At 38.0% G+C, this 17807-nt stretch overlaps 1 pseudogene; it reads right to left on the bottom strand.

Annotated features, from left to right (window-relative positions):
- Positions 1-8333: 8333 nt before the first annotated feature.
- LOC118847158 lies at positions 8334-14793 on the bottom strand (annotated as a pseudogene).
- Positions 14794-17807: the final 3014 nt, after the last annotated feature.

A 17807-nucleotide genomic window follows, 5' to 3' on the forward strand; every position in this document is an offset into this window, starting at 1 on the left:
AATACATACACATATCTATACATGAGTATCTCAAAGATATATAATATACACACATATATGTGCATGTCCCATATAACACACACATATACTTGTGGCTAAGTTCTCAAAGCATATATGTTAAGTGTGTCACATATGTGTGCAAATGTGTTTCAAAAAAGAGATGTACATATATAGAGACAAACATACATACACATGTTTATAGTGCATGTCTCCAAAGTATAAATTACATAGTATTAAAAGATATCATCTTATTCATATTATATGTTATTTATTAATTCTTATATATGTGTGTATGTGAATGTATATACCCATACCCACACACACATACACACATATACCCTCAAGGTTTACAAACAATTTCTCATGAAACCCTTTGAGATGTTGTAAATTTCCTTGGCCTCATTTTACAGATGAAACAAAACAAAACAAAACAAAAAAACACAACCGAAAAGGTTCTGTGTTCGTGATCCCACCGCTAGATAGCATTGAGTGGAAATTCAGGCCCCTTTCTCTGGACTCTAAGTTCAATGGTCTTTCCACTACACCCTGCTATCAATGAAAACACTTAATAAATGTCAAATGAATTGAATTGAGGAGAACTGAATTAAATAAGTGAAGTTACTCTCAAGCCTGATGAAATGAATCTTTAAAAAATGATTAATGGTGCTCAAATTTATAAAAGGAGAGCATGCAGAAGATGAGAATAAATGTTTCCTATCTCTCCCCAAGACATAACAAGTGAATATGTTTTTATCTTATAGAAGTGACTGAATTCAGGATGAATAGTAGGAACATCACCGGACTACAACTTATACGTACTGGGTACTTAATTGACATATACTTATTAATTTTTTATTTGTAAAATGGGAATAATAAGATATTACCTATTGTAGGTTTGAACAAGATATATTTTAAGGTTGATTTTAGTTTTAAAATTCATGATTTTTAAAGACTAATGTTAGGAAAAGGTGTGAAGTCAGAAAGGTTTTAGATTTTCTGTAATTATTTTCAGTGAGCACTTTCTTCACTATTTTGTGGGGTGCCATTCCCTCAAAGGTACGCTTTACCATCTCATAGCGCCCCCCCCCACTACTTCAAGTTTTTTATTGTACCATATCTTCTCATTTGAATTTATGATTAGTCCCTGGTAGTATCCCAGATTCTCGAAAGAATAGTGTAATCAAAGGAGGGGGTTATTGAGCAATAGTTATAGAAGTCTAGAAATAGCAGCAAGAATTAAGAAACATGTTGCTCTCTCTTCTTGGCTCTGATTGCTTCAAAGGGTAGCTATCCCATAAGACCAATCACCTTTACTAACTCCAAGCAAGCGCTTAAAGATAACTTGCACAGGAATTCTATAATGCTGTCTGGAAAAACACAAACACAAACAAAAACACAAACTTTTCTTCTTATTGGATCATAAGATCATAGATGCAGAGCTGGAGGGGACTTAGAGGCCATATAGTTCAACATTAGACAGATGGGGAAACAGAGGGGCAGATAAAGGCAAGTGTTATAAATCATCAAATGGGAAGGGTTTTCTTTTTTTTTTTTTGGTGTGGGAAGCATGGTGGAGTGAACTGGAATATTGGACATGATGATCATGCTTTATCAGATGGTTCAAAACAACAGCAACTTCATGAAACATGAATATCAACTTATCTATCTCTGTGTATCTCTGTCTATATCTTTCCATCTTTCTATTTATCTGTATCTATCTTCTTATCTATATGCCTTTATTTCCATCCATCTACCTTTCTATATAGCTCTATGCCTATTTATCTCCATGTATCTCTCCATCTGTATTTCTCTCTGTCTCCATCTATGTCTCTACGTATACATCTATATCTTTTTATATATGTATTTCTATCTATCTATCTATTAGCATTAATTAAAAGCCTTTTATGTGCTAGGCGCTTAACTAGGTGCTTAGAATGTTACACTCATGAACTTTATACTCTACAGGGGGAAATAGCATGCAGAAAGTTTAAAATGTAGAAACAGTAAGTGTAAAATAAATTGGGTATGGGTAAAGGTAGGAGTAGATTGGGGAATCAGGAAAGGCCTCTTGTAGGAGGCAGCCCTTGAAGGAAACTAGAGAGTCTAAGGAGTTCACATGAGGAGGAAGTCCATTCTAGGTGTGTGAAAGAGACTGAAGGAAAGGTGTGATGATGGGTGATAGAATGTTGTGTGTGAGGAACAACCAGTGAACCATTTTAGCAACAATGTAGGCTATTCGAAGTGAGTACTATATAATAAATGAGTACTGTGTAATAAGGTAGGTTGGAATTAAGTCATCAAGGATTTTACATGCCAAATAGAAGAATTTGTATTTGATCCTAGAAGCAACAGGAAACCACTGAAGTGTCTTAAATAGAGAAGGATCATGGCTACACTTGAGTTTTAGGAAAATCACTTTGGTAACTGTGTGAAGGACAGATTAGACATGGGAGAAACTTGAGACAGGGAGACAGCCATATAACCATAGCAATTGTTCACGGATGATCCAATGATGTCCCGAAGTAGGGTTTTGACTGTGTGAATACAGTGAAAGGGACAGATGAAAGAGATATCATAAAGGTAGAATGGACTAGACTTGGCAACAAATTGGATATATAACATGTGGGAGAATGTGAAGTTGAAGATAACTTCATGATTGTGAAGCTGGGGACCAGAAATGTAGTGATCTAGAGAAGCTAGGAAGAGGGGAGCTTTCCAGGAAAGGGGGCAGTGGCAAGATAAGACATCTGTTTTGGACATGTTGATTTTGAAATGTCTGTGGGTCATGCAGTTGAAATCTGTCTGCAGCATCTATTTATTTCTCTATCTGCTGTGACATAAATAGTACTTGAAATTGAATTGCTGAAGTGCATTATTATACATTTAGTCCATAGTCTCAACTTGATCTGGAGTGCTTTTACTGTGCAATTCCCATTAACACTGATTGTCCAATTTAGTGCTTCTTTAGTGAGCTGCAGACCACTTGTAAACTTCTGGCTTACCACATCAACCATATTTGAAGTTTTGTTCAAATGCAAATTTGTATACTGTGGGTGAGACTAACTTCAGCCTCTTACTCAAATATGGACATTTACTCTGTGTATCTTGGTTCTATTGAAGCAGTTGACATGTTCATGGCTCAAGGAAGTATTTACATCCAGCAAGTATTGGAGTGTTTCAAATATGGATAAATGGATTAATTGGCAGAAATCAGAATAGGGTCTAACAATTAATCTAGGAGCTTCTACTTTTTAATTTCCAGCTAAGATGCTGTCATCTCTAAGAACAGAGATGGAGCTAGGAATCACTTCTCCTAGAACTAATTCATTCTATCTTGAACATCCATGAATCTAGCCTTTATCCTCAAAGAGTAGTTGGGAGAGGAGGGGAAAGGTGAGCAGGCACCATGATGTGAATGAAACAGTATTCTGAGAGAGGTGTCCTGTGTACATTTGCACTATGTTGACACAGCTCAGTGGCAGTATCCTGGACACTTCAGAGAGGAAGTACACTCTACCCCCAAGATGTCAGCAAACTAAGACAAACTCTTAGTAATTCTGTGTGGTGCTACTTACTTATGCCTCCTCTGTGTGTGTGTGTGTGTTTGTGTGTGTGTGTGTGTGTGTAATGGGCAAGAATAATAAGAGGAATCAATTCATGTTGTGAGTTTCCCATCAATGTGATGAGTTTATAAAACGGGGCCCTTTGTTTCAGGCACCTTTCCATTAAATGTTGGCATGCTATTGACACCTCATTGGTAAGACACAGGGATGATTAGTTATCTAAAACTCAGGAGGACAGGATATTGTTTTCAAAGCTCTTCTGCCCTTTGGATATAAAAGTGAGCTGTGACAATGTTTAGCCTTTTTTCTCCCTGTATCTTTCAGCCTCTGTTGAGCTAGACCTGAACAATGCAGAGCAAACCCAGTATTTGGAAAGGTGGCAGGAATCAGAGTCCATGAATAAATAGTTTTCTTTCCTCCAGGAGAAGTTGATACAGACTTGCAGCAGAAGTAGAAGGCAGAAATAGATGTGTGTTTGCATGTAACCTAATAAGAAAAGGCCTGATAATGGACTTATCTAACTCACTGGATCATAGCATTCAGGGCACTGATAGTGTTCCTGCAGAGACACATGGCACATGGCAGACATATATGTATACATTTAGTCAGCTCAAGAGGGTAGTTCATGGATAATATTAATGATATACTAATCTTATGTGAAGAAGGCTTGGAGATTTTGAATTCCCTAGTCAGCATAATTCTGGAATCCAATTTTCTAACCAAAAAGATTTTCTGGGCAACCCAAATGTTGCCTTTATGATGATCTGAACTTGAGTTGTTTCAAAGTTCAAGAACTTGGGAATAAGGAATTCTAGAGAAAGATTTCATAAAGTAGTATGCTTCTTGAAGAAAGGAGGGGATGGTGTGCATAATTCCTAATTGGTGTCCTAGTTGGAAAGCGAAGCCAGTGAATTACTCTGACAGTTCAGGTCGAATGAAAAGGTAATTTTATTTAGCAGTCTCCACAGTATGTTTATCTTTCTGTGAGTGTCTGAAATATCATAAGGTGATACTTTAAGTCTTGGTGAGATAGAGGGTCTGTGTATGATTTTTGTGGGAAAGGACTCACTGGAATGCCAAAGAATTGTTCTTCTTCTGTTCTCTTCCAGAGAGAAGTGATTGGATATTTGAGAGTTTTCTGTTTTCCTGTACTTATTTCTGTGTTTCTGTGAGTCCTCTAGATTTCATTCATTTTCTGTGAAGTAAAATACAGGCTAAAATAAAACCATATTGGTTCATTGGTTCATAGATTCGGGGGAAGTCTAGTCACCCACAAGATGTACAAAGAAGCCAGATGTTAGACCATAATATAAAGGACTCATCACAGGATGGAGAAGAAGGAAAAATACACCTTTGAAGAGTTCTAATCAGGTGCAAGCTTCTCCACCTCCATAAACAGTGTTTAAAGTCACGTTTTATTTGTCTGTTTCTCCTATAGATTATCAGAGGAAAATATAATTTTAAAGTTTGTGAAGCTTATATGATTCTCAAAGCAACCTGGTGAGTTATATACAATAGGTATTATTATCCTCTTTGTACAGATGATGAAACTCAAGGTCATAGAGATCATGATTTTCTTGCAGTCAAAAATTCAACTCTCTAAGCCCTTATTAAGTACTTACTACGTTCAAGGAACGCCCTTTATCTCCATCCCTGCAGTTACCACCTCAGACCTCATCATATCATCAGTGTCAATTGTAATAGTCATTTAATTTGTCTCCATACCTTAAGTATCTCCCTTACTGAATCCATCTTCAATGTAAGTACCAAAGTATTATTCCTAAAGCACAGATCTCACCATGTATTCAATGATCAAAAAGCCCTCATGTTTCTCTGTTTCCTCTAGGATCAAATACAAACTTCTTTGTGTGGCACTCAAAGCTCTTCACAATCTGATTCCAGCTTATCTTCCCAGATTTATTTATTTTTAATTATTATTTGCTTTTAACATTTTTTTTAAATTTTGAGTTTCAAACTCCCTCCCTCCAGCCCTTCTCTCATCCACTGAGAAGGCAAGCAATATGATATCAATTATACATGTGAAATCATGCAAAGCATATTTCCATATTAGCTATTCCCCCAAAAGTAAGAAAAACGAAAGTGAGAAAATTCCTCTTTCATTTGCACTCAGAATTCATCAGTTCTCTCAGTGGAGGGTGGGTAGCATTTTTCGTCATGAATCCTTTGGAACTGTCTTAGGTGATTGTATTGATGAGAATAGTCAAGTCTTTCATGTTTCATCATCATTATAATATTGCTATTGTTGTGTACAACAATCTGGTTCTGCTCATTTCACTTTGCATTTGTTCATATAGGTCTTCCCATGTTTTTTCTGAAACCATCTCCTTGTCATTTCTTATAGCACAATAGTACTCCATCACAATCAAATGCTACACCTTGTTCAGCCATTCCCTAAGTGATGAGCATCTGCTCAATTTCCAATTCTTTGCCAGCATAAAAAGAGCTTCTGTAAACATTTTTGTACACATAGGTTCTTTTCTTTTTTAGTTGATCTCTTTGGTGTATAGACCTAACAGTGCTATTGCTGGGCCAAATGGTATGCACAGTTTTATAGCTCTTTAGACATAGTTGCACATTATTCTCCAGAGCGGCTGGACAAGTTCACAACTATGACAACAGTCTATTAGTGGACCTATTTTCCCCCACCCACTCCAGCATTTGTAATTTCTGATATATGTGAAGTGGTACCTCAGAATTGTTTTAATTTGCATTTCTTTAATCAATAGTGATGCGGAACATTTTTTGACATGATTGTAGACAGATTTGATTTCTTCTGAAAACTGCCTATTCATAACTTTCAATCATTTATCAATTGAGGAATGGCTTTTATTTTTATAAATTCAATTCAGTTCCCTATATATTTGAGAAATGGGGTCTTTATCAGAGAAAGTTGCTATAAAAATTTTGATAGCACTTTTTTTGTCTATAGTACCTTTTAGAAAAAAAATGTAGTTTCTCTGCTTCTCTTTTAATTAGGTCTATTTTTGCTTTAACTTTGTCTGAGATCATGATTGCTATCCCTGCCCTTTTTAGTTGAACTGAAGCATAATACTACTCTAGTCCCACTGCCCTGATGATTTTTTTTCTTAATTGTCTCTATGTGTCTTTCTAATTCAAGCATGTTTCTTTAAAAAAAAAAACATATTGTTAGATTCTAGTTTCGAATCCAGTCTGTCTCTACTTATATTTCCTGGGTGACCTCATCTCATTCACACTGACAGTTATGATTACCATTTCCCTCTATCCTATTGTCTTCTGTTTATCCTTCTTTCTCTCTTTTTATCCTGCCCTTCCTCAAAAGTCTATTTTGCTTCTGATCACTGCCTTTCTTAGTCTTTTCTCCCTTTTATCACCCCTCTTTTCTATTATTCCTTATTTCCCTATTTGGTAAGATCATTTTCTGGGCAGTTAGGTGACGCAGTGGATAGAACGCTGTCAGGAGGACATGAATTCAAACCTGGCCTCAGACACTTACTAGCTGAGTGACAATGGACAAGTCACTTAACCACGTTTGCCTCAGTTCCTCATTTGTAAAATGAGCTGAAGAAAGAAATGGCAATCCACTCTAGTATCTTTGTTAAGAAAATCCCAAGTGGGGTCACAGAGAGTTGGGCATAATTGAAACAACTCAGCAACCACAAGCTAGATTTCTATATCCAACTCAATGTGTGTGTATATATGTGTGTTGTATCTCTTTCCCTCTGAAGTAATTCCAAAGCACTCCTCTTTTATGTGAGAGAACTTTTTCCCCATTCTATCACTTCTTTCTCCCAGTACGTGCCTCATAATTCTTCTTCTTCACCTTCTTCTTCTTCACCTTCTCCTTCTTCACCTTCTTCACTTTCTTCTTTGTCTTCTTCATTTTCTTCTTCATGGTCGTCTTCTTCTTTTGTGGAAGGAGGGAGGGATCATTATAACAAAATTGCCTCGCATCCATGCCATCTATATGGACTCCTTCTAACTGTCCTAATAATGATGAAGTTCTTAGGAGTTATATGCATCATCTTCCCATAAAGGAATGTAAACAGTTTGACTTCATTGAGTGCCTTCTGATTTCTCTTTCATGTTAACATTTTTATGCTTCTCTTGAGTATTGCATGTCACATTTTCTAACCAGCTCTGGTTTTCATCAGGAATGCTTAAAAGTCCTCTGTTTCATTAAATATCCATTTTTACTCCTGAAGAATTGTATTCAGTTTTGCTGGGCAGGTTATTCTTGGTTGTTATCCTAGCTCCTTTGCCTTCCAGAATATCATATTTAAAGCCCTCTCATCCTTTAATGTAGAAGCTACTAAATCTTCTGTGATCTTACTATGGCTCCCAATATTTGAACTGTTTCTTTCTGGCTGCTTGCAGTCTTTTCTCCTTGACCCAAGAGCTCTGTAATTTGGCTACAATATTCCTGGGAGTTTTCATTTTGGGATGTCTTTTAGGAAGTGATCAGTTGATTCTTTCAATTTCTATTTTACCTTCTGGATCTAAAATAGCAAGGCAATTTTCCTTAATAATTTCTTGAAACATGATGTCTAGGCTCTTTTTTTGATCATGGTTTTCATGTAGTTAAGTTATTCCTCAATGGTCAGTTTTTTTCACGAGTCTCTCTTCTCTCTCAGCTGGCAAGTTGTTGTAAGGGAAGGTCATGGAATCCTTTCAGAAAAGGAAGGTATTTTCTTGCTGAACTGAAATGTTATAGCCCTGTTCAACAGAGCTGCTGAGAAGCCACCAGGCATATCTGGATGCAGCTTAGGGCTATTTATCCTGCTGCTAGATGAAAAGGCTTGGAATGGCCTCCAGGACATCCTCAGGGCAAATCAGCACTACCAAGGTCCCTCTGTAAACCACCAGCCCCAGCTGCTGTATGTCTTCAGTGAGTTTGAACTGGTCACCGGGATCTCTCATATATTCAATAGTGCCATCAAGTACCAGATTGAGCAAAGGGTCGAATTCTTTTACGATTCCACTGGCCTCTCATCCTCCCTGGAACTTCATGTGGATGGTCTTGTCGATGTACTTGGATATGTCCAAGATACTCTCCTTCTTCTTATTCTCTTTGTCTGTAATGTTGCAGCTGTCAGGGTCCGCTTTCCATCTGGTACCTGTATCCTTTCACCTCTTGTTGAAAGCTTCAACCATAATGTCAAGGAGGCACTTGATTCTTCTACTTTTTTCATTCTTTTGATTTTTTATTGTTTCTTGGTGTCTCGTGGAGTTGTTAGCTTCCGTTTGTCTTACTTTTTAAGGAATCATTTTCTTCAGTGAGCTCTTGTGTTTCTTTTACCAAGCTGATAATTCTCCTTTCATAATTTTCTTGTATTACTCTCATTTCTTTTCCCAATTGTTCCTCCACTTCTCTTATTTCTTTCTTTAACTACTCCACATATTTTTGTTGGCCCTGGATCCAATTGGCATTTTTCTTTGAGGTTTTGCTTGCAGCTGTTTTGACGTTGTTGTCTTCTTCCCAACTTATGTATTGATCCTCCCTGTCACCACAGTAATTTTCTATGGTTATGTTCTTTTGCTATTGTTATTTGCTCATTTCTCTATCCTATTTTTTTACTTTAAACTTCACATTAAATTTGGGCTCTTCTCCTGGGGATGAGGGGTACTTCCCCAAGCTCCAGGTATTTCGTGCTGCTATTTTCAGAGCTAGTTCCAGGGGTCTATAAGTTGTCATTTCTTCCATGGCAGTATGATTTAAAGAGAGGCGTGGTCACTACTCTCCCAGCCTGTGTTCTGATCTGTGATCTACCACAAGAACTCTTTTGTATCCTGGAATTGTGACCAAGGTTCCTGCTTCCCTGTGGCCACAAACTCTAGCGTGCTAATGCCTGTCCTTGCCCTGAGACTTCTACCTGAAACTGCAAATGAGTAATACAACAGAGTCCTGCTACCAGTGCTAGCAAAGGGTTCCCTGTAATCTTCTCACAAGTTGTTCAATCACCTTACTGTCTGTGCACTGATAGTTCTGGAAGCCTCTTCCACTGACATCTATTCAGTGGCTCCTTATGCCTTCTACTGGCTTTCTCAGACATGGCCTGTGCTGGATTGTGCTCCCCTCTCACCTCAGTGAAACAGACCTTTTCTGTTTATAAAACACAATATAACCAAATGCAGTTTAGAGTCTCTAGGATATAGCATGTAGTGCTACAAAGAAATTCCAAAGAAGAGCAAACTTCATATATATAACTTGCTTTTTGTCCCTTGGTATATTAGGAAGAAAATGAAAGCGCAAAAACACACTTAAGTGGAAAAGATATAGAAGTGTCTTGAGCTGGAATATTGTTTCACCCTGTCCTTTTGTTGGTTGTGTTGCTCCAGAATTCATTTTGAGCTGTTATTTTAAAGTTGTTTGGAGAGAAATTTGGAGGAATACAGGAGAGTTCTTGCCTTTACTTCACCATCTGGGCTCAGCCTTCTCTTCTTACAGGAATTTTTGTTTGTCTTGCATCCAATTATCTTTTTTGGCTTTGCTTGTAGCTGTTTTCACATTGTTGTCTTCTTATGAGTTTATGTCTTTGACTTCCCTCCCACTAGCATAGCTTTTTTATGGCTAATTTCTTTTTGTTGTTGTTGTTTGCTCATTTTCCCAGTCTATTTCTTGACTTTGAACTTTATGTTAAAGCTGGACTCTGCTTATCTGGGGTTGGGAAGGCATCAGGATGTTTCATGTTGCTCTTTTCAGAGCTAGCTCTGGGAATCTGCAAGTTTTTGGTGCTTCCAAGGTGGTATGATCTGAAGAGAGGTGTGGTCACTGCCCTTCTCATCTTCTCTCTGGTCTTTAGCCAAGAAGGATCCCTGTGCTCCTGCAGGTGCAAGTGCTAGTGCTAATGCTCTCTCTGCCTTGGAAGTATGACCAAGGTCTCTGCTCCCTTGGGATTTACCACAGTCTCTCTTCTTAGCCTTGTAACTGTGACCTAGAACTGAGTATGTGCAATAGAATTGCCCATCAGAACCAGGTACAACCAATGCCAGAAAAGAGCCTCCTATAATCTCTTTCTTACCAGTTGTATGATCCCCTTTCAAGCCCCTGTGCTAGAGCTCTAGATGCTCCTATTGTTGTGGCCCCCTCCAAGGCCTGCTGTTGCTGTTGCTACATGCACTCTCGGCTGGCCTCTACCTTAGTGTCATAGACTTCTCCTGCCAACCTTCTATGCCATCTTAGGTTAGAAAACCATCTCACTCTGAGCTTTTGTTGGCTCTGCTGCTGCAGAATTCAATTTGAAATACTATGTTAAAGTTGTTTGGAGGGGAACTTTGGGTGAGTTCTACTGGTTTGCTACTTTTATTCTGCCATTTTGTTTTCACTCCCCCACACAAACATACACATGTGCATACACATATGTATATGCATATGTATGTATATATGTATACACATATGTAACTCTCCTTCACATACTCTCTTTATTTCAGCCAAGTCAACCATTCTGTGCCTCACAAAGAAATGAAGGGGGCTAAATATGGAAAGATATTCAAGGGAATTCTTTTTAATAAATCTAATTAAAGGTCACAGTGAGCTTTAATTGGCCATAAGAAACTGGAGAAACTTCAGCGTTTGTAAAGATCTTCACTGAATTCTACTGTTGTGGAAGAACCCTGTAAAGATGCTACATTGGAGCTATTAGATTTTGGACTGGGAATTTGATTTACGTAGCCAACACTCTGTTTATTGAGTTGTAAAGCCTTTGGGAATAAATTGGATGCCAAGGAGAATGTGTAACTTACAAACAAAAATGTACACTTCCTCCCTAGAGTAGATGGATGGAAATAGAGAATGTTTTTTAAAGTGTTTCTTGCATTTACAACCAGAGGGGAAAAAAGAACCAAAAAAATGCTCCAATTTTCTTGTCTTTTTCATTAATTGTATTAGCTATGTTTTGGGAGAACAGAAACAAAACACAATATAACCAAATGCAGTTCCAACTGGCACAGGGCGGTGCTTAGAATCTCTAGGATATAGCATGTACTTCTGCAAAGAAATTCCAAGAAGAGCAAACTTCATATGTTCTATAACTTGCTTTTTGTCTCTTGTTACACTAGGATGAAAATGAAAAAGCAAAAACACATGGGTATTTAATTGGAAAAGATATTGAATTTTGTAAGCACATACTATCTATCACAGAACATTCTGGATTTGTCGGAGAATTATAAGTAACAAACTGGAGGCAACTGCTGATGCCATTTGAAGCCAAGAATGAATGTGATTAATGGTGAGAGAACCCATCCATTCTCATGGTTTCAGCCTTTGGCTCTATGTAGATGACTCCCAAATCTAATTCTCCATCCCTGGACTCTCTCCTAGGATTCAATTCCATATCTCCAACTGCTTACTGGACATTTCCATTGGGATGAATAGCCTATAGTCACTTCAAACTCAACATGTCTCCAACTGATCTCATATTCCTCACTACCCAAACTGGCTCCTAAAACTGACTTCTTTTTTTTTTTTTCTTTCGATTAATCAAGTCACCTTTTGAAGACCTCCAAGTAATGGAGGAACTCAATCAGTCTGGAGGTATCCTGTTCCTCTTTGAAAGAAAACCATTGTTGGGGAAGCATCTTTTATAGCAAGATGAACTCTGAGGTTCTTAGATTCCAGGATTATATGAATAAGGAAGAATGCAGGTATCATATAGAGACTTCTGTAGCATACATATTTGACAAAAAGCTAGGAAAAAGCAGTAAGGGAAAACTCACCCCTCAAGAGCCACCTGAAGAAAAATCCTAAGTAAGGAGTGTACAGTAAGTATCCTTAACATCAGCTCCCATGGATTTAATTGCTGTCTCTATGCTGATGATTCTCATTTATCTATCCTGCCATAATCTCTTTGATGACCTCCAATCCTTCATTTCCAACTGCCTTTCAGACACATTTTATTAATGTTCTTTATTAAAAATAAGTATTATATATTAAATACTGCATATATCTTTTTTGTACACAGTGCTTTGGATATTATCTCTCCCATTGGACTGTGAGCTCCTGGAGGGCAGGGACATTTTTTTTCCTTTTCCTATTTATGTAGCCCTAGCACTTAGCACAGTTCCTGACACATAGTAGGTGCTTAATAAATGTTTATTTACTGATTGACTGACATAGACCTAGTTCCTTCCTTCAGAATACTTCCATTGGCAACATCGCACACACAATAGGTGGACACATTTGCATCAACTGAGGAAAAGAGTGGGCCGTGGGGATAGTTACTGAGAAGGTGAGACTCCAGGGAAATATGAAAAGGGGAAGGGGAGTCTTAGCATGTATGAATTATAGAGAAGAGTGTAAGAGGATCACTTCTGACCTCAGTGTAAATTGGGAAGTGGAAATTCTCTTGTATCACTTTTTTAAAGGATCATAAAGCTTTAAATTACCTAATCTGTGTTACATTGAGAGAGTTAAATAGGGGGAAGGGATTCATTACATGTCTACTTAGCAGTTCATGTACATCCTAATACCCAATTTGGGTGTTTAAATGGGCTGCACAAAATGATTCTGGATGCCTACATCAGGGACCATCCGGAATAATGGCTTCCAGAACAATATCTTTATCCCATGCTTTTAAAGTCAGAGACTTCCCTGACTCAAGGGACTACAAGAGGACATCTAGCTTGGCGCTCTCTCTGATTTGCAGGAAAGGCGGCACCTAATCATTTTGGACAGATGGGTCTCTCTCTCCTGTTATTAAAGATTTCCTGAGGGAGTTCCCTTTTATTGAAAGAATTCTTGAGGTAAACTGCCAAGTCATGGGAAAGCTGTGTGAGCCAAAGTTCATTGTAATTGAGGATAAAGTCACTGCTTCCCTGGAACTCAAGGGAAGATCCCAAGAGAGTGACTGAGCTGAAGTGCAGCTACCTTTTTCACTGGTCCTGAGGGATTGTGATGGATTTGCTTGTCGTCTTCTTTGATGTATATTTATTGAACACCCACCCATTAGGTGAGTGGCTCAGAACCAGGTAATCTTTTTGGACTAGAGACCTGTGGCTTTCTGCAAAGAGGGAAATTAATTCCCCACCTCAGGCTAACTATACCAAGGAGCAAGTCATCTGTCTTATTTATACCTTGAACCCTGCTCTCTGCTAGCACAACTCACCATCTACTGGCATAGTCCTCCCAGTTAGTTATTGCTAGGGAAGGGAGTGAGAGTTGGCTTTATAATAAATAGCATTTGGAGGTTTCAATCCATGCTTGTGAATGATGCTGAAATTTGCAATAACGTTAATAACTGTTTTGTGAGTCATATCATTGGAGAGAGTAACAATATGGATGAGATCATAGGATCACAGATTTGGAAATGAGAGGAAACCCCGAGGTCATCTAGGCAAAATCTCTCATTTTAGAGATGAAAAAAAAACTGAGGCTTATAGACAGGTGAATTTGCTTACTCAAGGAATCATAGATGCAACTTTTGAGCCCAATTTGTCCACCTCCAAACCAAACACTATTTTCAAGTCACTACTTTGCCTTTTGTCACAGACCCATTGGAGCAGTAAGAGCTGACATTTACATAGCTAACATTTATACAGCACTTTAAGGTTAGCAAACTGCTTAACATGCATTACCTCAATTGAAGTAATGATTTACTACTATCCTCCAACATTTAAGGCAGAGGGAAATACTTTTTACATTTCAAAGCTAAATGTAGAGGTATAGCAGCGTCCTTTAGATAGGGTTTGCTAAGATATTTCACTGGCCCCACTATTTCATCACCCTGGATCTCCCTCCAACCACACAAGGAACCATGCATCCTGAACTGAACATAGCGTGCCACTCTTGTCCATCCCATCCCACAGGTTCATTCAAGGGGATCTACTTGACACGCTTGGAGCCTTCACCTTTTTGTCTTGTCATTAATCTCATGGGTTAGAGTATAGTGCTTTAAGGTTTGCAAAGTGCATTGCATACGTTACCTTATTTGATCCTCTCAATAACCTGGACTGTCATTAGCATCTCCACTTTACAGAGGAGAAATCAGAGGCAGAATTTAAGTGATTTGCCCAGGTTCATATAGCTAATAAGTAATGAGGCTGAATTTGAACTCAGAACTTCCTGACTCCAAGTTCAGCACTCTCTGCACTGTCACCTTGTCCCTCTTTCTTGTCACATGACCCTCATTTTTTTTCTGGTTAGGCATTTTCATAAAGATACCCTTACAGTACTTCAGCATAATTCTTGGTAGCTTCTTGTAGGCTACTCACCTTTACATTTCTCCACTGACATTTTGATGATATTCACTTCTTTGGACAGTCAATAAACATTTATTGTTATTGTTCAGACATGTCTGACTCTTCTTGACCATGCTAGGGGTTTTCTTTGGCAAAGTTACTGGAGTAACTTGTCGTTTCCTTTTGTAGCTCACTTTAGAGATGAGAAAACTGAGGCAAACAGGATTAAATCACTTGCCCTGGATCACATAATTAATAAATGTCTGTGGCCATATTTAAACTCAGGAAAATGGATCTTCCTGGTTCCAAGCCCAATTTATCCATGGTATTACCTACTATGTGCTTTATCCACTGTATCACCTACTGTGTTCCAGAGGGGCAGCTGAGTGGAACAGTGCATAGAGTCCTGGGCCTGGAGTGAGGAAGACTCTTTTTACTGAATTCAACTCTGGCCTCAGACACTTACTAGACCCTCAGCTAGTCACTTATCCCTGTTTTCTTCAGTTTCCTCATCTGTAAAATGAACTGGAGAAGAAAAGGGAAAACCACTCCAGCGTCTTTGCCAAGAAAATCCCAAATGGGGTCAAGAAGAGTCGGATGAGTGAAAAGTGATTAAACAACGACACTATGTGCCAGGCCCCATGCTAAGCTCTAGGGCTACAAAGAAAAGCAAAGGACAAAATCTTCCCCCAAAGAGCTCACTCTCTAATGGGAATACAAAATGTAAACAACTATGTACAGACATACTATAATCAGGATCATTTTGGGATAGTCTCAGAGAGATAGCAGTAGATTTAAGGGGGAATAAGAAAAGGCTTCCAGAAGAAGATGCGGTTTTAGCTGGGACTCGAAGGAAGCCAGGAAACTTGCATTCTATTTTTATTCCACTTTCTACCACTCTGTAGCTCTACAATCTCCCCAGAAGGAAACTAGTGTTAAAAACAACAACAATGGCGAAACAAAAACAAAGTAAACACCAAAGGAAAAAAATGTTCTTTTGTTGCAAGGAGATGTTTGGTGTCTTTCCAATAACTTCATAATTCCCCCAAAGGTAATCCATAAGTTTGCATAGATAGTCTTTGCAAAAGACAACTTAATAAGCTATATTTTTTTAAAGTTTAATTTGCTTTATGAACTTTCTGGAAGAGATGTGGAGAGATCAGGTTTATCTCTGTATCTTTAGACGTATCAAACCATTGCAGATAAGAAATCTATCTTGTTTCAGAGATCACTAGAGTAAGTCATTTTTGCTGTTCTTTCCAATGTCTATCAATCTCCATTTTTTGGAAATTCTGTCTTAGGTCTAACTTTGGTGGTTCAACAAATAGTGACACTTTTAGATAATGACCTTTTTTCAGGCAGAGCAGGGATATAGATTCATATAGATTCTCTTCTGTTAATGGAACAGGATAACATATAGGTATATCTCACAATGGTTCACAATAAAGCCAAGGCAAAGAAAGATTAACTGGTAACATCCTTGTTTATCATTGTTATTTATCCTTTGTTCTTGAAGAAGACCAATGACATCAGGAGGGTGATGTCCTGACTTGGATGTCAATTGAATTTAAGTAAGACAGGACTGTGCAAAGTCATCAGCCTCACTCTCTCCTCCAGTCACGGGAATCCAGTGGCAAGACACAGGTCACAATGATGGGCAATTGCCCCTAGAAGCAGTGGGAGACCCCGGCCTTTTTAAGCTAAGGTCTTTCCCTAGAATCAGGCTGTTTGAGGCAACACCATTGTCATTAAAAACTAGGTAATAATTGAGGTGAAAGATGGCCTAGTTTGACTTCACAAAAGAATCAATCTGGGTAACATCCTAAAATGTTAGAGGAAGTATTTATTAATGCTTTAATAATAAGGAAATAATATAAAATAATAAACAAGATAATAAAATAAGAAAGAAGCAAATATTTTTTAAGTACTGACTATGTGCTAGGTACTCTGGAAAGAGTTTTACAAATATTATCGTATTTGATTCTCACAACAACCCTTGGAAATAGGCACTATTATTATCACCATTTTATAGTGGGGAAACTGAGGCATGGCAGTGGTGGTTAAGTGACTTGCCCAAGGTTACACAGCCAGTAAGTATCTGAGGCCAGACTTGAACTTAAGTCTTCCTGCCTCCAGACCTAATACTTTCACTGGGCCACCAACCTGCTACAGGAACTCAAAGTCTCCTAGAGAAGGGGATAATGAAATTACTGGATTCTCCCCACATTTCCCTTAAACTGCTCAGGGGAAATCCTGGCAATAAAAATAGGGGTGTCACCACAGTATTCCATGGAGACATTGGAGGGTGTGTGGTCACCATAGGTGACTATGGGAAACCTGAAAAACGGTGAGAAAGTAGACCAAATAGAAACAAATGGGAAGCATATTAGTGGGAAGAATGAGTTAGGAGTCTATTTGAGAATGATAATCACTAAGCCATAGATCTAAAGAACTCACATCTGATCTCAGCTCAAACTTTCTAAATTTGGGAATGCTCTCATAATTAGTTTTTTGATTACAAAGGCTAGACAAAAGAAAAAAGTAAATACAAAAAAAAACATTTTGTGAGTTTTGATCTTTTCTCTGTTCTTCACACAATTCACTCTATTTCCCATCTCTGTGTCTTTGCTTTGGTTGCCCCCTGCACCCCCATACTCTGGTAGGAAATCTCTCTTTTCCTCTACATCCCAGAATCCCTCACTTCCTTCAGTATTCAGCTGAAGCATCAAATTGGATATAAAGCCTTCCTGATTGCTCAAACTTCTGCTGTATTCTTTCCCTACTAGCTTGTATTTTATCTACTTTGAATTTGCTTTTTAACTACTCTCTATAAATTTATCCTACATATATTTGTATAGATACATATTGTTTTTTGTTTTGTTTTGTCTTAAGAGAATATACGTTCTTTGAGAACAAGAATTGTTCTTAGAATATCACTTAATAAATGTTTACTAATTAAATTGCTAATACAATGGGAAAAATCACTGCAATTGGTATCAGAAGTTACTTTTATTCAGATTCCAGCTGTGACATTTTCTAGCTCTATGACTCTGAGCAAGTCATTTAACC

Source organism: Trichosurus vulpecula, chromosome 4 (assembly GCF_011100635.1).
Source record: "Trichosurus vulpecula isolate mTriVul1 chromosome 4, mTriVul1.pri, whole genome shotgun sequence".
NCBI lineage: Eukaryota > Metazoa > Chordata > Mammalia > Diprotodontia > Phalangeridae > Trichosurus > Trichosurus vulpecula.